Here is a 24,326-nt window from a genome sequence, read left to right as displayed (position 1 = left end):
ATATTGGTATGTTCAAAGAAGTTTAGTACAACAGCAACGGAGGGCAAAAGCCACCATCTCACATTTATAACATCCCAAAGAAAATTACAACATAATGATTTTCCTAAAGAAGAAAACATAGGTTTTAAAATATTTTCTTTGAATTAAACCTTACAATGAAGAAGAATGCTGCATGTTTTAGAAGTATTTTGAAGTATTAAAAAAAAAAAAATAAATCAAAAGCAGGGTTAAAACTTGTTTGTAGTGCAAGTTCAGAAACAGAAATTTTATTGTCTGGTGTTCAACGTACAAGAATCCTAAGAACATAAGGCATATAACTAAGGAAAAGGACATTTTGGTGTCCCTATGGACACACAAGGCTTAATCCTTATCCTACTGGCACCAATAGAAATCCCAAATCTGCTCAAGTCAGTGGTGTTTGACCAGGGTCTGACACTGGGATGAGAATCAGAGACGTGTATATGCCTGGCTTTTACTGAAAGCCACAAAACTTCCCCAGAAAAGTGGCCCCTGGGTTTTTAGGCAGTACATGTCTGGGCAGCAAATGCTACTTGGTCATAATTGTGACAAAGCAAAGCCTTTAATTCTGGTTCCTAAACTGGAATACATGACCATTTCTTCTCTTGGGGAGATGAAACAGGAGTCAGTGCCATCTCTGTAAGAAAAGCCTATGATGCAACCTCAAAATAAATACACTTATTTGCATATACAAACACTGGAACCACATATGCATCCACTAATATCCTTTCTTTAAACTGTTAGGAATATCACATATGCTACAGCTCACACCAAGCAGAATAATGAGGGAGGTGTTGTTTCTTGATATTTTTATAAGTTCATATAACCCTACTGTCAAAGCAACTCTAGGTTTATCAGAGCTATCATATAAAAAAGGACTTATCATAAGCAAGGTTATTTAATACTCATCTGTCTTAACTTCAGCCCTCTCTCAGGCCTGTGTGTATAAACTCTTTATTACAGCCTAATCACACCACAGTTACAGAAAGACAAACTCTGAACTGAATGGCTACTGTCACCTCCTTCTCTCTTTTCCTTTCTCAGGAGGTTAAACGTGGAAAAAAAATTATAAAAAAATAAAGTCTACTCGATGTGTGTCTAAAAAGAAGTGTAAATAGGTATGGAAAACCTATGAGAAAACTGTTACGGAAGGTGCCTAAATGGCAAAGTGCAAAGTGTGACAAGAAAATTATGTTGGCATACAAAAGGCACAAGAATAAGAAAGATATGGTACAATAGATAGCTGGCGTGAGCCTATCAACTGGCTGGTGGCTTCTGTTCCACCCACCTCCCCCTCAATATCTTCATTTTTTTGTTGTTATAAAGGACATTCATGATCAGTAACAATGTTATAATGATAGCAAATGCAGGATTTAAGGTGTATAAAACCTTCAGCCAACATTAGAAAGCCACCAAGGGGGAGTTACCTTGCACAAGGTTCTATTTAGTGATGTCTCCACTCTTTCACTCCCTGACTGCAAATCAGCATTTTTAGTGGACAATAGGCTCAGCAGTGGCCTTATGATTGCCTCTTTTCAAATGGAAATGGTTATCCTAACTCCTCTGCCAGGTTTTTCTTACTATAGCACAAATTGCAGTTTAAAAGGCTCGGGGGGGGGGGGGGGGGGGGGGGGGAATCTTAGCTGAATATCTTTTTTTTTATTCGACAAACTGACATGTAAATTACCCTTTAAGTGCTCCACTCTAGGGCTCTGATCATCTCCTAATTGTCACAGTCAATTGTAGCCAACAGTCTCTTCAATCCCAAGCGCTTTGACAACAAGCACAAGGATCAAAGCAGAATCAGCTCCCTTCAATATCCTTCTGTTTAGGATGCTACAAAAATCCTGAAAAAGAAAGGTGTAAGGGCATTAGTGGAGAAGGAACTGAGAGTAGAAAGTACTATAGCTGTTAATTTTCTTCTTCACTAATATCATATATCCTTATATAGTCTGTTATCCCATGTTCAGTCGGAATACATAAACATCCCAGAGAATAAATAGTTTAAAATGACTCGGATATATTAGTACTTAAAAATAAATTCATAATGCATTTCTGCTGCCTTCTGTATGCCTCCCCTCATCTTTCCCCCTCCAGATTTCACCTCCCCTCTGGGAAGGAGTAGAACAGCTATTATTTTTTAAGCAAATTCATTTTTTTCCTAGAGCAGTCCCACAGTGTCTTCCAGGATGAACTGGGTTGCAAACCAGCCTATTCTACTGGAAACCAAATTTTATTCATGTGGTTAGTACAACTTAGACATGTAGCAGGTTATTCATGCAGCTCTGCTTTTGCTTTCTGAAGTGCCTATAACCAACCCATGGTCAGGCAGAGCCTGGAGTAAAACCCTCTCATTCAGTCCAGCTCTAGAACAGCCAGTTTCAGTCACATCCAAAATGGACTAGGAAGAAAGACGAGAATAAATACAGCAGTCCTAAAGGTCTTCCCAGGTTAAAAAAATATATATATTTGCTATAATTCTGAAAGAAGGTTCACCTTTTGTTGTATCCAAGACCACTTTAGATCAGCACCATGCTACATCACTTAGATTTTTGTACTAGCTTGCTGTGTTTGATGATATGAGCTTGCTTGCTCTGAAATACTCTTTCATACCCTCAGTGCCTCACAGACACTCAAAGTAAGCCTTGTTGAATTCATGTTTCTAGGGAATAGGAGTAAGGCGGAGCTATTCTAAGTCATATTTTTACTTCAAAACTTGTACATATCCACGAATGTAGCAGTAACTCCCACAGAGGCTCACAAACAGCTTCTGCCACACAGGCTGCAGGGGAGGAATAGCACGGCTCCTGCAGAAAATGTGCTGCTGGAGTGGGAGAAAGCCTGCAGGATACCAAGGAAGAAAACTGGGAATGTGCCAAGCTCCAGAGTAACTCAGAAGGATCTCCAAATGGCTAAAGAGGCTCTACAGGGTTAGACAACCAAATCCTTTTGGCATCTCCAATGATCTTGCTGACATACAGAAAGGAAGCAAGTGACTACATCCATTATCCTGGAGCTCTGTATCTCCCACTCCTGCAAAAGATACTTCCCACAAGAGATTGCTTGAGTGCCTGAAGTCCATGGGAATTTGCAGGTGAAAATTTATTTGCTCTTTCATGAGAAATTAATTCACTTCTTACAGCTATTTTTAAGAAACCAACATATTTCTTAAAGATGACACACCTTATCCACTGGCTCACATAAAACTGGAGGAATTGTTAGAGAGAGCTGAATGAGTTTAACAACCTGTTGCCCCCATCTTATGGGTCCCACTTTCAACGCCCAAATTCTGGGTTTCTGTGTGCAAGATGAGCTGAATTAGATTCACAGACCAGCAGAAACCCAGTCATTTGTGTACCAGGACTCCCAGTAAAGGCTTGCAGGTAGATGTTCCTAAACCATTGCCTACATCATGCTCCCCAAAGAAGACCAAAAGGTTTAAGATGCAAATAATAACCTTATTTGCACACAGGAAAGACTTGGAGCTCATAGAGAAAACGCCGCAGATACAGTGAGACTTCCTACAGAGATGCCTCTGCACACATCCACTGCTTCCTGCTCCTGCCTGCACCCACCGCCTTGTACCCAGCCATGGTTAGAGCCCCTGGCACCACCTTCCACACAAAAATGAGTTAGAGATGCTAGATGTAGATAACACACTAGAAAAAGACTGGTAAGAAAAAAGTGTTTTCAATAATGAATAGGAACAAAAAGTCAAAATTTCTCATGGGAAAGATATTTTTAAAAATGTTGAATGAGAAACATCAAAAGCACTCATTCGAATGATGTGGAAATAATATAGAAGGTTAATCTAATATATCATTTAAAATAAATACAAAACCAAAATTATAAAATTGAAGTAAAACTTTGGTCTTGTGAAGATGTTTTATTTCCATATCATCAAAGGAAAATATTTTAACTCTTTCTGAACAAAAATTTAACTGAAAAAAGCATATTCTAAAGAAAATTTTCCAGCTTAGTGAAATGTGCTTTCCCTACCAGTGAATTTACAAATATTTTGCAGCTTTGTATAAAGATCAGTATCTTCCCCGGAGAGATGAATTCTGAGGTGGCTTCAGTTAAAATGTTTATAGTATTTTCCTTAATATTCCACCACACAAGGCAAACCCCTTTATCTTCTAGGAAGATTATTCTAAGACACTAGGACACCTTCCAAATGAAACGTTCCCAACATTAGCAAATTGTTCTATGACAATTTAGCTCACTAGAATTAACTTGGTATAGAAAGATATTTTCACCTCTTCATTTACCCTCAGAATGCCACATGCCAAGAAAGAACTGCAAGGTCACCTGGAATGCAATTAACTTTTTTTTCCTAAACTATGCTTATTTAAACAACTGAAACATTTCCAAATAACAGGACATCAGCCAACAGAGCCTGCACTGTTTTCTCATTTTGCTTGAAAATGCGTCCACATAGTTATTACAACTTATTATAACTGTTCGTTCTCAGCTTTGCCTGCAAAGCTGTTGCTGATAGTCTGCAGAGAGATGAATAGAACAGTAGTCCTGGACATTTTCCTTAGCTGCAAAATCATAATAAATAAGGTTAAAATAATATTATTTTGCTATCAGTGTTTTTCTATTGAGGTAATCCCTATCATGTTTGCAAAGTACAAATTTCATTACCAGAAAGTAGTAGAGGGTCCACATGACTGTGAAGGGAAGGGATGTGGCAATTTTCTCTTAAAATAAGACACACATCATGGAAGAAGTTGAAAAAAGCCCTGCCCTATCAGAGAATATGTTGTTTCTTTCAATGCAAGGAACCCACAGCACTTGAGAGTGTTAGACAGACTAAGCCGTTTTTTGCACATGACTATTTCACGATACTTCAGAAGTTGCAATTTATTACGGGTGATTGAACGATTGCCTTGCATGACTGTAACAAGGGGAAAGTTACCATGATATTGCTTATGCAATGGAGCAGCAGGCAAGAAAACAGCTCCTCCAGCTGCGTCCCACACAGAGCAACAAGTCATGGGGCTGCCTAGGAGCACAGGGACTCCTCTGAAAGCGTTACCCCAAAAAGGGAGCACTGAATGTCCATCAGAAGCATGGTTTACTGACAGGATACTGGTGCCCTTTCTTACAGACTTTAACACCCCCCCCCCCCCCCAGTCTGGTTGTAAAGGAATAATAGTGTTCATTGTGTTACTGACATTTCTCTCAGAGGGGGGTGGCTTTTCAGTAAGCAGTTATATTTCCTAATTTAGTTCTCCACCACAATCGTGGATTTTTGCAGCCCTTATTTTTATGCTTCTAAAAAGCAAAAGGATGAAAGGTTACATTTGGGAAGTCTTGAAGTGACAACCAAAGCTGCAGTGATGTGATGTGACATGAAAGTCCATGGCCACATAACCACTTCAGGACTATTGCAAGGTTACTGATACGGCTCCTAAATTACCAATGATAAACTGATGTGCTCTGGTCATTAAATTCTTTTTCAGTTCAGTATTTCAGGCAACAAAGACATGCTATTTCTCTCTGGAATGCCTTGCAGGTATCAGTGCTGAGTTTGTCAAAAACTCAGCATCAAGCCATTACCTTTGCAACAGCCAAAGCTATGTGAAGTGCCTTGAGAAGTCCTTAGGAAGCCATCTGCTTAAACCTTAGCTGGGACTTGTTTTAAGGAAGTCACATGCTGCATTTTAAGTGATTATTTCTCAACAGAGCTCAGTGGTAGGGGGAGAGGGCTGGTGGCCACAGCTCCTTCTGTGCAAAGACAGAGATTCAAGCTGGTGGTCACAGGACTTATACTGAAGGAGCTAAGTTGTGTGCAACTGCTTGCTCTTGGGGAGAAGAGGCTTTCTTGGGTGTCTTCATTGCTCATTAGCACAGTTTCTACTGCAGTTAGCTCAACCATAAAGCTTCTACTCTAGCCACATCCTCCTAAGCCCAGGAAAAAAATTGCAATGCCTTTTTATAGAGGAGGACATTGGGACTGTTTTAACAGTGGGATCCAAGTTGACTAAAAGCTAATAAGAAGAGAAGCCACTGTTCAGTGAATTCACCAAAGTCATAAAAAATTGGTTTCAGAGCTAGGGCCACAGCATGGCAGCTCCCAAGTCCTAATCCGTGCTCAGGCTGTTTGGTATCACAAAGACCTTCCTGCTTTTAACTCCTGCTAGGTCAGCACTAGGCAGCTCCATACATTGAGGACATTTCCCACTTTCAGGCTCATGAACGACAAAATACAGAACAGGATCATCATTCACCATCACTGACATTAGAACTTGATTGTAAAGAGAGCTGTTTCAAATAACAACCAGAGTTAGGAAAGCATGTCTAACCACACATATATTCAGAAGACTATTATGCAGCGTATATCAGCTCAGACACGAGCTTGCTTCATAAAACTGGTTTCAATATTGGATTTTAAGTTTATGGCATCTGATAGAGTGAATATAGGCATTGTTTTACAATAGCAGAATTTCTGTCTATTACTAATCTGTAGTTTAATTGACACTAAGAACAAAGAACCACAAGAATAGATTGAGTGCCCATTTTTCACAGCCCATCTATCTTGCATATAGTTACTGGGGACTCATATACCACCAGTTCAGAAACATGCATAACTGCTTATGGTCAACATCGTATCAGTGCCAGATCACACATTAAACAGATAACCACCATTATTATAAGAGCAACTTCCTTGACCTCATATTTTGGTCTGGCTCTGAATTTCTGTACTTTACCAGTTTGGTTTGTTGCATTATGCCAGCCTTCTGCCTGTACATGTCATCTTCTACTCCTGTAAGTGACCAGTGCAACAGAGAGCTTCCTATAAAAATGTATTTTTGAGCACACAAATGGAATAAATTCAAGAAATATGATCACAGTTGCTCCTGCAATGTTTTTATAAACACAGAGTCTCTGCTTTTTTATTATAGTTAAGGTACAGTGTGTTATTTGGCAGAGGAATCTCACTTCAAAATGTAAAAGGTTCAGGCAACCACATATTTGGAAGTAGAAATCTTTCCTTAAAACATGGCTCTGGTTTTTAAACATAGCAAAATTTCTGGAAACTTCAATTTCTTAAAGTCTGCCAAATCTCCAGTCACATGTAACATATTCTTGGGGCTTACATATAATGTTTCAAGTAATAAACAACATCTTGTTTAGTGCAGGAAGGAAAAAAAGGGGGGAAAGTACTCATTAAGAGTCAAAGCTCTACCTCAGTACTAAAAACAAAACATGTTCCTTGCAATGAAACCTCAGAATAACTTTTATGATGTATTAATAAGAGATTCATGTGCTCTTCAAATTTTTAATAATTGCAGTTAAAATAGTAGGTTAAATCCTTACAGTAATTAGATAAATTATGTTACAAAAGAAAGAACATTTCATATTTGTTGAAGCACACTCAGACTTTCAATAACAAAGAAAAATTCTGTTCATCTTAATTTGATAACAGAAGGAGTTACATATTGTACATACCTATGCATCGTCAGTAGCCCTTCAATGCTCTCTAAATTCATTTATCATGCATGTTTTATTCAGGAACAAGGCTGTATTTAAAAAAAGAAAAAAAAAGTTGTTTCCATATGAAGGCTCATCATGCAGAATATTCATAGCTTAAATATATGCACACTCATCTCTTCTAGTCAGACACCATTTCAGTCCACTCATCAGAATACACATTAACAAAATGATATTGAGATACAAAAACAGCATACTGCAGCCAGGATTGAAGTATGGGCCATAATACCTACCTCACTGGTTCTAGTAAGGTTTAATTAATTAATGCTCATGAGTTTCTAAGATCATCACTTCAGTTCATCATAACCCCAAATTTTTGTATCCCACTTTTTCCCTTAGCTCAACAGTGAGTTTATTTTGGAAGGTGGTGCATTTATAGAGTAATGAACAGATGAAAGCAGTTGGAGTGATTTGCAGGAGGATAAAAGGGAGCAGGAATCTTTCCCTTTTTCTTTTGCTCGTCATTTGGTGTCAGGTTTAAGAAGAGCATGAAGCTTCATGTTATGCAAGGCTTTTCTCAAGAAGCAACTCCTGACCAAAACTACAACAGAAAAATATGCAAGAACATTACATCAAAGAATTTGGTATTAGTTTGGGAAAGTTCCATGCTTATATTTACGTTAATTAAAGATGCGTATGAACCACGAATCTCAGAGGGTGCATGGATGCAGGCATTTGGTTCTTGTCTCATTTCTAATAATTATTAGATACATTGGATGGAAATAGAATCATAGAATCATAGAATAGTTAGAGTTGGAAAGGACCTTAAGATCATCTAGTTCCAACCCCCCTGCCGTGGGCAGGGACACCTTACGCTAAATCATATCACCCAAGGCCGCATCCAACCTGGTCTTGAACACTGCCAGGGATGGCGCATTCACAACTTGCTTCAGCAAGCCATTCCAGTGCCTCACCACCCTAACAGGAAAGAATTTCCTTCTTATATCCAATCTAAACTTCCCCTGGTTAAGTTTTAACCCGTTACCCCTTGTCCTGTCACTACAGTCTCTAATGAAGAGTCCCTCCCCAGCATCCCTATAGGCCCCCTTCAGATACTGAAAGGCTGCTATGAGGTCTCCATGCAGCCTTCTCTTCTCCAGGCTGAACAGCCCCAACTTTCTCAGCCTGTCTTCATATGGGAGCTGCTCCAGTCCCCTTCTCTGGACTTGTTTCAAGAGTTCCATGTCCTTTTTATGTTGAGGACACCAGGACACCAGAACTGCACACAATACTCCAGGTGAGGTCTCACAAGAGCAGAGTAGAGGGGCAGGATCACCTCCTTCAACCTGCTGGTCACACTCCTTTTGATGCAGCCCAGGATACGGTTGGCTTTCTGGGCTGCAAGTGCACACTGAAGCCGGCCCGTGTTCATTTTCTCATCAGCCAACATCCCTAAGTGCTTCTCCGCAGGGCTGCTCTGAACCTCTTTTCTGCCCAACCTGTAGCTGTGCCTGGGATTGCTCCAACCCAGGTGTAGGACCTTGTACTTGGCATGGTTAAACTTCATAAGGTTGGCATCAGCCCACCTCACAAGCGTGTCAAGGTCCCTCTGGATGGCATTCCCTCTCTCCAGTGTATCAACCGAACCACACAGCTTGGTGTCATCAGCAAACTTGCTGAGGGCGCACTCAATCCCACTGTCCATGTCAGCGATAAAGATGTTGAACAAGACCGGTCCCAACACCGATCCCTGAGGGACGCCACTCGTTACTGGTCTTCAGACAGACATTGAGCCATTGACCACAACTCTTCGTGTGCGGCCATCCAGCCAGTTCTTTATCCACCGAGTGGTCCATCCATCAAATTGATGTCTCTCCAATTTAGAGACAAGGATGTCATGTGGGACAGTGTTGAACGCTTTACACAAGTCCAGGTAGATGACATCAACTGCTCTACCCCTGTCCATCAGTTCTGTAGCCCCATCATAGAAGGCCACCAAATTGGTCAGGCAGGAGTTCCCCTTAGTGAAGCCATGCTGGCTGTCACCAACCACCTTGTTGATTTTCATGTGCCTTAGCATGCCATCCAGGAGAATCTGCTCCAAGATTTTGCCAGGCACAGAGGTAAGACTGACTGCTCTGTAATTCCCTGGGTCATCCATTTTCCCCTTCTTGAAAATGGGGGTTATATTTCCCTTTTTCCAGTCGTCGGGAACTTCATCTGACTGCCATGATTTCTCAAATATGATGGCCAGTGGCTTCGCAACTTCATTTGCCAGCTCCTTCAGGACCCGCGGATGGATCTCATCAGGACCCATGGACTTGTGCACGTTCAGATTTTTAAGATGGTCTCAAACCAGATCCTCTCCTACAGTGGGCGCAAGGTCTTCATTCTCACAGTCCCTGCATCAGCCTTCCAAGACTTGGGTGGTTTGGTCAGAGCCTTTGCCAGTGATGACCGAGGCAAAGAAGTCAGTCAGAACCTCAGCCTTCTCCAAATCCTGTGTAGCCAGTTCTCCTGAGAGCTTCCTGAGGGGGCCTACATTCTCCCTAGTCTGTTTTTTATTTGCTATGTACTTGTAGAACACCTTCTTGTTATCTTTAATACCTCTAGCTAAGTTTAATTCTTATCTAGCTAAGTTTAATTCCAAATAGTTGGAAAGAAAATTAATAAGAGAATGAATCAACAAAATTAATAGCAATTTCAAATACTTACATGTATAGGATTTCATTCAAGGGCACGACAAGATAAAATTAGTAGTCTCTAGTAAAGCAAAATATGGTTTGATCAAACTTCCCTTTGGTGGAATCTTCTTTAAAGACTTCAGATTTTTGCATTAAATAATTTGGGTTAGGGAACTTAATGAAAAAGAAAGGGAAGATTATCTGGTGAAATTCCAAGATTGCCATAGATTTCAGGGAAGAAACCAGATTAAGACAACAAAATTACTGGTGGGAGAAAAGCTGATAAAGAAGACTAGAATTTGATAATGGATGAATTTAATTATTCAGGTGTTGATTGGTATGATAACTATGTGGAAGCTAACAAAGTTTGTAGCTGCATTGCTATTAGTCCATTGAGCAACCCGTAGCTGTGCTGAGCCCCATACTTGGAGTTAAGCATGTATATTGTTATAAAATTAATTTTAATTATAAAATATAACTTTAATTAAGATTAATTTCAATTAAACTTTTAAAATTAATGATAGGAGCTTCAAGCCTCACTGTCATAAAAATCTTCATAGTTTTAAAGGATAAATCAATAAAAAACATTCTTAGCGAGAAAAGCTTGGGAGTTTCACAAAGTAAATATACTTGGGTCAAAAGAACAATCAAGAACATCAGAATGTGCTCTTATTATTCATTCAAAGACAAAAAACTTATGAACAATAAAAGTATTGACACAACCAATGGTGGGGGGGGAAATGTGACAATAACACACAATAGTGACAATCTGATAGCAGTGAACTAGGGGAAAATAAATATGCTTTTGTGAGGGGTGTTTTGTAGTTATTAAAAAGTTCTTCTGACTGGATTTCAAAGATGGGGCCTTATCTTTCAGGACTTACAAATATAGTTTCTCCTTTAGATATTTTTGTTCCTGGCATACCAAACCAAGGGCTTAGCAGTTTATAAATGGAATTGACCTCGTGCAGTCCCATGACCAGAAAATAAGTCTCCAGTTCCATATATTAGGTATTTAATATAATCAACAGATGTGGGAACAGGTACTTAAAATGCAGTTCTCCCTCAAGATGGAATAGCTCCAGCAAGAAGAGTGGGCAGCAACCACCAAGCTTGTTAAAGCTGAGGTCTTCATCTTTCAGGTCTCTTTCAGACCAATACTAAAATTGACTAGGTTTTCCTGTGGGCTGGACATACAGTTTCATCATAAACTTGTGTGGAAACAAGCACTCTGGCTGATGCTGCACTTTGTACAACACTGAAGACTTTTCATCTGCTATTGAAAGAAAGAAGTCTAACCCTGGTGTGGCAGATGTTAGGAACCACCACAGGATTTGGTGTGTTACCAGGCTGCTAAGTAGCACATGCAGAGCCTGTGGTGTCCCTAAAACCTTCCTGACATAAATGAATATTGTTTTCCCTAGCTGTTTCCTTGGCTTGTAGAGAAAGCTCAAATCTCTTATATCCAATTTCCATCCCATATTTCTATAATGAGAAGGCTGGTCCCAGGTTGGTCAAAACCTTTCCTAGCAGTCTTGCTTTCTCATTGGTTAAAACCATATTCATTCTTTTCATAAAAATTAATCCTCTTTCAGGGAGAAACCCAGTTTTCATTAAAAAAAAAAAAAAAACAAACCTTGGAAAAAATAAGATTTACTTTTACAGGAAAAAAAAATTCTGTTTGGAGCCATAACCACAATACTCCACTGCTTGTTCTTTGCCATGCTTTACAAGCCAGACTGTAGTTCATGCGAAGAATCACACTTCAACAGAGAGACCTGAACACCACAGGAGGCAGAGACCCTATTTATACAGGACGGTGGCACCCAAACTGCAGCATCTAAGAAACAGGCCCAGTAAGAACTAGATAATACAAATGTCATTTGGGTTAGTCTTAAATTTTTCACCTGGTTTCAGTTCAAGGGGAGGAACTATTTTCAGTTCTAAAGGGGTACTTTTCCAATATTACAATCAAACTAAGCATGAATCTAATATTAATAAACTACTTACTGTATTTACCAGAAATTACCAAGTTCCTCATTGTAATAGAAAGATCTACAGATGTGAACAGAAAGCTGGGAAGGATAGTAAACATTCTAAAACAGTAAAATAATTAAAAAATAAAGCATAAGAAACTGCTAATCTGAAACGCAGTATTATATAATGCATAGAATTCAATAAAACATTAAGAACTGTTTTTGCAGCAGCAAATAAATGTATAATTCTTGAGCCAAAGAAATCCATACAAAATGTGGACAGAGATCTGTAATAAATCAGAAATGTTAAGAAGCTTCCCAACAGTCATTTTGATCTCTTGGCAATGAAGTAAAGCAAGTGCAGTGCTTAAGGGTTAAGTCCTCATCTCACATAAATCAAGTTAACACCATTTAAGTTAGCAAAATGTATTCAAAGTCAAATTCATTTACTCCAGCCAAATATCTGTTCCTAACTCTATCCTTTGCATTTTTTAGTGCATTAACTATTTTAAAATATTCGGCTTTAAAGCCCAGTATACTTCAATGTAACCTCCATTACATATACAGACTTTTCTGTACACATGCATATGCAAAGTATCTATACATATGAATTTTTTTTAAGTCATAATATAAACAAATTAACATAACAGAATTCATAGCCATGAAAAATAGAATAGGAATAGTTTTGCAGGATTTAATGAGGAAATGAGCTGAAAATCCTAATTTGAGTAGAGTTAACCAATGTGGATATATGAACAGGAAATCTTGCTAAAATAATTTGTTGGAATTCTTCAAATATATCCCTGCCAAGGCAGACAAGAAAAATACTATGAATGGTATACAATATGCCTAGAATTTCAAAAGAGTTTGATAAGATCCGACATTGGAGATTACCGGCAAGGCACAAAGCCACTGCATAAATAATAACAAACTTTAATGAACTGATAACAGTCTGAAAACAGCATTCAAGGAATGACTTAGAGATTGGCAGTTAATACAGGGTAGTGCTTTGGTCAGGTTAGGAGCTTGTCTTGTCTCTAATCTATGTAAAAGAGTTAAATCAGAGTACCAAAAGTAGTATACCAAAATGTGCCAGGAACACAAAAGTTACAGGGGCTTTAACAACAGTTGTCTAACACCAGTTATAAATGCAAGATCCAGATCAACAGCAAATGCAACATCAGCACTGCCAGGAATGTGCTGCTGTGCTGGAGCACAAAGCTGATAAAGCAATGTAAACGGGGGTTTTATTTTGATGCAGTGGAAAATATGGAAACATGCTCCACATAGGCAGAGGGATGGAAAGAAATGGTGAAGGGTGTTACATGAGGGGCAGAGGGAGAACTAACTGCTGATCAGAGAGAAGGGAAGAGCTCAAGGAGGAAATGGAGTTCCAGGAAAAGGGAAGGAATAGGCAAGAGAATGCTTTGAGCTTTCTAATCATTAGAAGATGGGAAGTTTAGAGGAGATTAACAAATCTTTTTAAATCAAATAACTAAATAAATGAAACACCCTTTTTCTATCCTAATATAATGGATAAGTGTTTGGGTAAGACCTTTTACCCCAGCGATGGCTACCTCATGCTTTTACCGTAAGGGTCAGATAACAAAGCTAATCCTGTTTCCCTTGAACCCAAACCCCATGTAGTTTTGAAGCACTGCCCATCGCTTTCTGCCCCAAGAATGACAAACCTGTCCAGAATAGCTCAGTGTAACCAGCTGACCAAAGTACAAGTCAAGAGCCTCAGGGCTCGTTTCAGTGCTGCCGCAGCTCAGGTCTGTGTAGGAGGAGCTTCACAGCCGTTCTGATGCTTTTTCAGAAGCAGGGAAGAGATTATGGCTCCTAAATCTTGTTTACAAGAGTGTCTCTTCACTAAGAAACACAAATCTGTGTGCTCCTTTAAAACGGCCTGGGTCTCCTAAAACTTGGAGGAGTTTTGGGGACCTGAAAAAAAGCAGAGATGCCAGCTGGGACCCTGAAACTCACTCCCAGTGGGATTTCTTTTATATTCCCTAGGGACAGGATCCATGACAGGAAGGTGGCAGAAAGGAAAAGAAAGCAAGAACAAGACTCTGAAGTCCAATGGTTAGATACTTTGCCTAACAGAAGAATCTGTCCTCCAATAAATTTTGATTAAAAAGATGAAATTTAAAAGAATGCTAAACAGGGCTGAAAACCTCCAGCATCCGATATTGTTTAACTGAAGACTTTTTAGCAGTCATTTTATCCTTGACAGTAACTACAAAAAATTTCAACATGTATTTAAATAAAACATAGCATTAGTTAAGAATAGGCTCTGCTCTCTATGTGTCTACTACTTTTCTCAACTTTTACATCCATGTTACTTCAAACAACTTGTCCAACACTAGAGCCAAACTCTCTTGGCTTTGCTGTCATATCTACTTCATTCATTTTAATGGACCACCTTTTGACACCAAGACCAAAAAATTTGGCCTCATGAGTATTTATCAGAACTGTACAAAGACTGAGAATTCAGCTTACAGCACATTTTTCACCAATTATTCTTTTCATTATCCTTATGCAGGAACCCTCACCAAAGAGCAGTCTGATATTGCGGTAGTCACTACACTAACCTCAATTTTTGCAGAACTGCCTTTAGATAAGGAATGAAAGAAACCCAAGGATTCTAGGAAAAAAAAAAAAAAACAAACCCTATGTCCAACAGATACCATGTGAAAAGTTTTTTATATCCTTTATTGCCCAGAGCAATCCTCTCCAGGCCCAAGGTTGAATTCAATCCTCCAAATTCAAAGGTAAATTTTCTTGAGACTTTTACAGGATTTTCTTAATCATTGTGAAACCTGGATATAAACGTGAAGTTTTCAATGCCACTTAGATACTGTTCATTGATTATTTTTTTGAATTCACCATCTACATGCCCATGTTTTCCTCTCTGTTACAACTGTTTCTTCACCTGCCTGAAACCAGAAGATTTCTTCTTTTTCTTCCGTTTCCAAGTTTCTCAAAGTTCTCTCTCCACCCAGCGCTGCCATTTTATTTTAGTTCCTGAATAAAACCTCAGTGTTTCTCAACAAAGTACAGAATTTCTTCCCCTAAACAACCTTGCTACCAGTGCCTCTTTTATTTTTTTGTGGAAAATATAAAAAAAAAAATCAAACCTTCTATTCATCATAAATGCGAGTCACCTTCCTAAACAAGCTAGTGTAGTTAGATACCAGAAGTAATTGTACACACATTAGTCTTTTGGGATTTCAACGTACTTAAGCACCAAGTCTACGAGTCTTTTCTCAATATTGCATCACAGCTATCTTCTTTGCCTGCTTCCTACTTTATACTTCACCCAGAGTACTTCTGTTTCACCAGCCTATTGGTCTTTGAAATTTCAAAATCCTGCAGGTTTATTTGTGAGTTGCATTTCTTTCCCCATGTTTGTGTTCAGATCCCTAATGACAATCTCCTTTGAGTTGCCTCGGAGGAAGGAAAACCCCAGGGTTTTTTATATGACAGCATTCTGAGGAAGAATCTCTATGCTAATTCAGTTTCAACTTTCAAGCACAAAATTTAAAATGAAATAGTTTTTAACAAATAAGGTCACTTAAAAATCTTTGTAACATTGATTTCTCTACCACCAGCTTTCAAAGCTGTATCTTGACTTTAGGAGATAATCATAAAAAATAATTTGACTACCAAAAGTCACATTCCACCTCAAAAATTGTACTGAGTCCTCAAACATCAATTTGAATCAATGCCAATTCAGTATAAATAAAGTGTGATATGGACATTCCAGCAAAGGACAGCCTGCAAATCAAAAGAACTGTTATTGCACAAGAAACATGTTAGATTTTTCTCCAATAATTCTCATTTTGATCACCTTTTCCAGAGAACTTCAGTCACTCAAATAGGAATAACAGAAGAAGAAATCATTGTTTCTGGCCGTTAAAGTTGCTTGATATAAATGAAGGTTGAACCTAATCCTCTCTAAAAACACCTTAAATATTAACATTTTCATAATCAGGATGAAAACAGAAGTAGCGGTTGTATCTGGTGAGTTTAAAAGAAAAAAAATGGCAATTAAAAAAGAAAAGTCTAAAAATAAACAGTAAATGCATGTGGAGCTATCCAATTCACAGCGTAGTAGGCATTACGTCAAATAAAACCACCAAGTGAGCTGAAGTATTAATGAACAGAAGGGATAGCCAGACATGTTTATATAGGCAGACAGGGCTGGAGGATATATCAACAATGCTGGGAGGTGTGTTGTAATAAACTAGAAGGGGGACAGATTTGTTGGGCCAAGTGTCCCTTTCCTGTCCAGGAATTCCTTATGTCCTCATTACCCTTTCACCTCTGGACAGCTGCAATATTAAAATCTGGCTCATGTCTTATGGAAATTAAGTTTAATGCCCTTAATTTAGTCCCCAGTCCACATATATCCATATCATAAAATAATCATACTATTTGGCTCGATGGACAGTGTCTGCTCAGGAAAGAGGCCCATCCTGGAGTGGCAGGGCTGTTGCAAGGCGAGCCTAAGACCTCTACAAAGCATGCTTAGCCTGTGTAATGCATGTGTGGAACATTCACACTGAAGAGAAGTCACTTTACATTCATTCCTTTGTTTTTCTGGTATCCTTTGCATATAGTATTTTAACTACCAAAGCAGTTGTCATGGTCTTATATCATGACAGCACTGAAGCTGGACAAGAGCAAATGTGGCTTCTTGGTTTTCCCATTTTTGATTCACCTCTAAATAGAGGGTAACCTCAACATGAAGCAAGCTATGGGCCTGATTTGGTACAATTCGCTCCTCTCTGGAGCACAGATAAGGACTGTAGGGTTAGGTGCTGCATTGATAGATTACATATAGTATAGAGAATACTACTGGCATGTTCTGGTCCTGAGGATTGTTATGCAATGTTCCAAATGCAACAGTCAACTGCTAAATAATCCGGAGTCAGAAAGAGGCAGAGTGGTTGTGGCAGTGAAAAAAAAACGTGAAGGGAATAAAAATTAATCGTCAAAAGGGTTTTATATTTTATATTAGTAAATCATTTTAACTAATTGATTACATTGTATCTCCATCCAGGCTTCTGATCTGAAATCTTTAGCAATTGGTGGTCAGGGATGTAAGGCACTTGTTCTCTTCATCTGGAAAACATCTATGCTGCAGATTTGCCAACACTGTGGGTTTTTTCTCTCAATCTTTCTTTAAGATTTTTTTTTTTATGCCTTTGTGATTATTTTCTTCTGATCCATTTGCTTATCAATGTAAGGAGCATAAAATAGTATGAGGATACTTGAAGAGTGTTAATGGAAATGTCAATTTACTGGATGCATTTTGGGGTGAAAAGAAGGGTGTAAGATGAAGGTTAAGTCAGCTTGAGGCAGAAGCATCTGATTTGTAAATAACAAAATTGTAGGATTTATTCTTTTTGATGCATCACACTTTTAATAAAAGAAAATCCCCTGGAAACCTCTGTAAATGGCATGAAACATATAATTAGACTTAGCTTTTCTCACTCTCTGCTTATTTAAATGCTCAGTAACTTCAGTGGTGATTCAGTAACAACTGATTTTATAGAAACATCTGACAATGAGAACAAATATTTGCAGTGTTTTCAGTCTCTGCTCTATATTTGTCCCTGCTCACCACAAAGCACAAGGGAGAACTTGCCTTCCTTGTGTGTAAATAGGCACTGCTTTCTTCACTGCTCCCACCGGTAACCATATCCACTTTCCAACACTAAATATCAGGTGTGGCTTTTCACACCTGTATTCTTACCTCTAAAATGATATCCCCCAAAAGTTCCAGACGCAGACCTCCCTGAGAGCTCCTATCCTCCCAAAAATGAGCGCCACCACCAGTTAGGCTTTGGCGTCAAAGACACCACTGCCAGGCACAGCTGGTGGATGGGTGGTGGCACAAATGCTAACCCAGGCGCTCACCTACCCCAACAGCAGATATACAAGGCTGTGCCACTGTCGAGTGTGTTTCCTTTTGCCTGGGCTACACCACCTCTGCCTTTCCCTGCTTGCTAGGGGAAGAGGCCTTGCACGTAGAGAGCCACAGCGGCAGAATCATAGCTATATGTGAGCTATAGAACCATCTAGGGTTTACTTTGCTGCCCTGAACCTCTTCACCAGCTGCCACAGCCATCAAAGCAGCCACCAAAGCAACCTGTGTAGCAAATCCTGGGTCATCTCATTGATTTTGTTTTTACCCTTTGGAAAGTAGTGTTCATCCCAGTTTACACTCCTGCGAAGGAAAGTGATAGGTAGAAAGATGCCATCAGAGTGACTGCCACCAAGTCCAGTCTCTACAGGCAAGAGCAGCTGCTGTAGTGTAGTCCGTAGTGTAGTCCCATTCCCTGCCCCTCTTACCTTGGTATCTTCTGGGGAGTATGGTGGATCTATTCCCTGCTGACTTCAGTGGTATCTGCTGCCTATACCACATGCAAAATTAAAGGGCAACTAGTGAATATGACTCTCCTAATATGTGCAGTATGACTGATCCATGCAAATGTCTTTACTTGTGGGGACATGGCTCGGTGAAATTATGTCACAGGAGATAGGGAACCGGAGTTGCAATTCCTGACTCCTGAGAGCAAGCCAAGGACATCAATGCTCACAGCAACCCAATCCAGGTTGCCAAAATTATTCTGGAGACCATTTTGTCTCCTCCCTAGCCTGGAATTTAGGAAATCACACCCACTCAGAGCCTCCTTGTGGTAGGACCACTGGCAGGTGAACACAGGTGTTGAACACCAAACAATATATCCATATTCTGCCTCATGCACTTTTTACACCCATTTCCAACCTGTCAGAACAAGGAGAAAAGAATACAGCCAATATTGTCACTTCTGAATTTAAAAAAAAAAAGTAACATATATATAAAAATATATATATAAAAATAACTAATTTTAGAGGGTTTCAGGTTGAAGGTTGCTTGTCAGAATCCAAGAAGAGAGCAGCAGTTGTTCTGACACTGTGGTTTTCACATCCTTGTCAGATATTTGAAGCAGGATAGCTGATGTGTGTTAAAAAAGGATGGTAAGGTTTAAAATAGTTTAGATGATGCCTGGAGCAAGTTTTAAGTGATATAGTAAGAAGCATTGGTAGGAGTGTGCATGCACCTAACACAATCTGTATGGGAAAATGACTTGGTCAAATGCCGGTGCCTTTAATGTGATGCTGACCTGTAACACCGCAGAGCAAATGACCAAGAGAGGCATCAGGATTTTTCCCAAGGAACGTTTTTAAAACATTTGGAGGGAAGGAGAGAGGGGGAGCCTGGAAAAGACTTCCATGGCGAGTTAAAAAAGCTCTCTTCTGTTTTTTGACAGCTCTAATAACCCCCAGTCCAAGATTTGGGCTTGGAAAGGGGCCAGTTGGCCAAGCCTCCATCCACAAATGAGCTGGAGGTGATGCTGATAGTCAGAGGGAAGCAAACAGAAGAGCTAGTAAGTCCAACACCACTCGAAGAAGGGGATATCTGCCAGTTTGTGGATAAATCTGCAGTTTAGTTGCACAATGGTCACTGGGACATGTGTCTCTGCTTCTCATGGTATCTAATACAGTCAGCAGCCACTTGTAGAAAGGCAGCAATTTTCCAGGTATTGGGTAATTTTGTACACATGGGGTTTCTTTGAAAATATACTGAAGTATCTAATTGTTTCAAATCATTTGAGCTTTTCTAAATATCTTTGTAACCCTTGTGTTTCTGCAGATTTTAATGTACACAGATAATCTCCTGAAGTTGCAGAGAAGAAAACTTTTCCATTGGTGATAAGAATTGGGGCAATCAACTAACTCTGAAACTTTTGGATGGCCATCAAAATGTCATCTTTGCACCCAGATTCTCTGCTGCTAATTTCACCCCATTAGTTTAACTGGTAGTCATTGGGAAAAATAGTGAGACGCTAAGAAAACCAGGAAAGAGTAAACTTTATCTAGACCAAAATAGGTAGAATAGGGGCTACTGTGTAATTATATAATTTATATTCACCATTCAGCCTGGTTAAAACAAAAAAAAAAACAAACACCATCTTCCATGCTAATAATTCCATCTCAAATCTGTCCATTGACCTCACAAAGGCACAGCAACATCCAAGGGGCTTTGGCTGACATTCTCAACACACTGCTGCTGCTCCTGCTGCCCCCAGCTCCAAAAGGCATGTCTCCTTTTGCAAAGAAGAGTGGGCACATGTCAGAGATGTTTGCTTTCTCTCCTGTGATTTCAGAACCAAAAAAGCAGACATTTAACCCAAATCCCCACCTCATCCTTTTTCAGAGCTTGCTGCTGTTGCCACCACCCTGACGACCAAAGAGATGGCAGGTCTGGGCACTCGGCTCAGAGCTGGGCCTTCTCTGCTCCAAGTGTTGCTCAAGTTTACCACTCTTGCTATTACAAATTCACCCCCTCTCTAGGTGGAAAAAAAGAAAAAAAAAAAGAAAAAAAAAATGTTATCACTGAGCATATGCAACTGCTAAACATCCTATTCAATATAACTTCAGCCTGTTCCAAGAACTACATTTCACAGTTTCTTTATACAGTATCTGTCTGTCAGATATTGCCCACTAGATTACCACAGTCTATATAATATACTTCCACCATAAAAAAAAATAGTTGTTTTTTTTTTACTACATGGTGTAGAAAAAAAAAACAGAGATTAAGATTTTTATTTTCATTTTACATTTCACGTGTACTATCTTCCCTGTATAAATGTCACATAGCACTGAGCAAATTTAAACACTACCATGTATTTTTGCCTCCATTTTGGCATCATTTCTTTACATAGATAGTACTGCATCAATTTAAGGTATTTCTAGAGCATCTGTCACCCTGGTTCTTCAGTATGACAAGGAGCCAATAGCCTATACACAGATTATTTGGGCCCCCTGCATGTTTGAATGTTACACTAAATAAAAATTCTTAAACTTTCATCTCTTAATAAATCAATTTCAGACCTGGCATAAGCAAAGGCAACTTCTCAGGTCCTGATCAGGCAGTATTACTGTAGTAATTAACCACTAGTCAGAGGCAGTGGAGCAGAGGCTACTCCTTTAATTGCTTTATTTATTTCTTTTTTTTACTTTTTGGGTTATGGTTTCGTCCAGCTGCCCCTTCCTCCTTTCTGTTCCCCATGTGGCTGAACTGTGATCATACCAACCAAAAGCTGAGCAGGGTTGAACAACAAGCACCATTGCTTGCACCTATTTGCTGGCCAACTTATAACCGATTTGCAGCTTATGTTGTTCCTTTATTGCCACCAGCTATATGTGAGGTAGGTTCTTGAGGATGATGATTTAAGCATATTACAACATAACAACAGAATACTGACGTCTCACTGGGAGGACACTGTGAAAATCTATATAAAAAGTTCTTGATATTTTAAACACCTGAAATTGAAACAAACTTTGGTCTTCTTGCTATAAGCTTCATGTAAACAAGAAGGGAACACTGTGTATCTGAGATATTTCTTTATGGTTTCCTAGCTTAACCCCAAGCGGTTTTACATAACGTGTATGTATTGCGGGAGACCTTATCACTCAAGTTAAGAAAATGAGGCCTAAATGTGCTCATATCCAGAAGATTCATGGTCTTATTAATGCATATATTCCATGCATAGATTATTAACAGCTTCATAACTAGATAGAAACTTACATTTCAATAAACATACTTTTACAACTGTAAAGAAAAAAAGTTTTGCATTAGGATGTTACTTACTTCATGTCTTTGTCCTGGGAGAATGCAACTAAAGAAACCACATTTAAAATCAGACATTAGATATGCAAATATGTGTTCAGATCAGAGATAGGAAAATTATTCAAATGATTAATTATTCATCATAAAAATGTCAATTAATAATTCTGAAGCATAATAGGCATCTTTCTAATGCATCTTTATTTTTCAAGCCTAAATACTGTTGAATCTATGTTCAATTGCATTCTAACAAGTTTTTAAAAATTCAACAAAGTAAACAACCAACTATAAACAAAAGTGAGCAGTGAATTTTAATTACTGCCAACTGAGCCAAGAAATGTGTCCAAACTTCAGCATCAATCCCAGAGGAGAAGGAAAAACATCTAAGTCTCATGGTGTGGGACAGTGGATGGAGGATGCTTACCCACTGACCTGTGGCCACCGCTCCCATCTCTCTCACTTCTCTCTGCTCAGCATGAGAAGCAGGATTTGAGTCCTGTAGATGCTGTTCTCCTCCCACAGACAGACAGACAGACAGATGTTGTGGACAAGAGCTGAGCAGCTCTAGACCATCATAAGCAACTTTATAAATGACAAAATTGATAAAAACTTATGGGGAAGATTCACTTTTAACATGCAAGGACTCCCACAAGATTAAATATTACAGTGATCTACTTGTTAGAAATGCCCAGGGATAGATAAATTGAAGCCAGACAATCCTTTCCTTAGCTTTTGGCTTGTATCCTATTCCTACATGGGTTTTCCACAGAGGAACTCAAAAACTTTGAGAATGTTGATTCAAAGGTTTCTTCCCAAATACCTCATCAGCAGGTGGGGGGAGAATCATTTCCTGGCCCTTTCTTCCTCTCCTCCATGTGGAAATGGGAATAAGAAAAAAAAAATGTTTTCCTCTCTAAATCTTAGCTTACAGGGACAGCTGTATCAAGCAAAAGTATCCAGTAGCATCTTGGGCCCACACAGGGCCTTCACCGCTCAGAAAAATCATTCCAGCCTGTCTTATCTTCCACCACCACAGGTGACTGCAGAAAATAATCCCCCTCCAGCATTTTTTGGTTGGTTGGTTGGTTGGTTGATTGGTTGGTTGTCTGTTGGTTAAGGGGTTTTTCAACCTCCTATTTTTTTCCCAAGACGAGGGCAGCTTCCTCATCCCAGAGATCCATGCATGAGAAGCAACCAGCACCCATGCGTAGCCCTGATCTTGCCACAGCCGTTCTCCCCACAGAACAGGACTGCAGGGAAGAATGCTCTCCCCAGATTTGGCAGCAAGTGGGCACATCTCATCTGGGTCCCCTGCACAGGGATGTTTAATCCCTAATGCAGGAAGGGTTCCACACTTTGGGGAAAATATAGGAGAGCAGTGGCTATGAAGGACCCAAAGGACAAGCCTCAGAGTAGCAATTGTGTTTTTAGAGGTGCTAAACATCAGCTTTCACCAGCCTCTAAAATGTATTAGTCAAAACCTATCAGCTAGAGCATCTCCACTGCTATTCCCTGATTTTTCTCCTTCCAAGCAGGCAAGAAAACACGCTCTCCTTTACTCATCCTGCACCAGGGAAAAAGTAAACACACCAAAATAAAAAAGGCCATGAATCACCCCGCCAGCCCCTAGGCGGGGGGGACCCCAGACACTAGGTCCCTACAATGCCATGATTGCAGAAGGTCTCAGCAGAAGGCCGAGCTCCTCCAGGGCCTATGCCCTGTAGCCTGCCTTGGTGGCTGATCCCCCCTGCCCATCACACCCAGGGGCCCTGGGGGTTTCTCCTGTACAGCCCCTTTCTCATGACAACCAACTCCTGTCAGCAGTGTTTGCCCCTTGCTGGCTCTGCAGCTTTGCACAGAGATGGGAGGGACATAGGGTTATCTCCAGGGACCTTATTCCACCAGTGTGGGATTTGGTGGACAAAGGAAAACCCCCTGAAGAAGAGGAAGCAAGCTGGCATCACCCATGGCATTGCTCAGGCAGGTTTGCGTCAGGAATACCCGGCTTCCCCCTTCTCACCTCTGCCTTTCCACATACGAAAACTTGAGGAAAAGAGGGAAAACCTTCACCCTTAAAACTGTCTCCAAGCCACAGCACTGGCTGTCGAGAGCTGGGTTTGTGAGGAGATTTTGGGCCTGTTTGATTTAAACTGATGAGGGAAGGAGAAGAATTGTATTCACAAAAGTTTAATATGGAGCGAGGTGTGGGCTATGTTGGGGATGCTGACCATGAAGGGCCTGGGAGCCCGACTGCCAGCACCACCCCAATAAAGGCAGGATCCATAAGCTGTCATTATTTCCATCTCCTAAAGAAGCTGCACGCTCGTTATTAGTTCAGAGCTGGGCAGGAAATCATCGCCTGGATTAAGGTTAAATTCCGTCTTAGAAGGGCTTAGCTGATTGCTAAGTGTTTATGTCCAGTGTCCAAAAATTGAAAAAAAAAAAAAAAAAAGAAAGGACTAAGCCCTACAGCCCCACATACCACATTAAAATAACATCTAATAAGGGTGGGTGTCATGC

At 39.8% G+C, this 24,326-nt stretch overlaps 1 long non-coding RNA gene across 1 annotated transcript; it reads right to left on the bottom strand.

Annotated features, from left to right (window-relative positions):
- Positions 1-1,657: 1,657 nt before the first annotated feature.
- On the bottom strand, positions 1,658-23,881 carry LOC134173592 (uncharacterized). The gene is made up of 5 exons (XR_009968308.1): positions 22,231-23,881; positions 21,831-21,858; positions 10,177-10,224; positions 7,480-7,550; positions 1,658-1,865 (listed from the first exon to the last, which is right to left on the bottom strand). It is a non-coding gene; the product is annotated as an uncharacterized LOC134173592 (long non-coding RNA).
- Positions 23,882-24,326: the final 445 nt, after the last annotated feature.

This window comes from Pezoporus occidentalis, unplaced genomic scaffold (genome assembly GCF_034315485.1).
Source record: "Pezoporus occidentalis ecotype Australia unplaced genomic scaffold, CSIRO_AGI_Poc_V1 ctg54, whole genome shotgun sequence".
Lineage (NCBI taxonomy): Eukaryota > Metazoa > Chordata > Aves > Psittaciformes > Psittacidae > Pezoporus > Pezoporus occidentalis.
The sequence above is the reverse complement of the archived record's forward strand: the minus strand, read 5'-3'. Positions and strand labels throughout refer to the sequence as shown.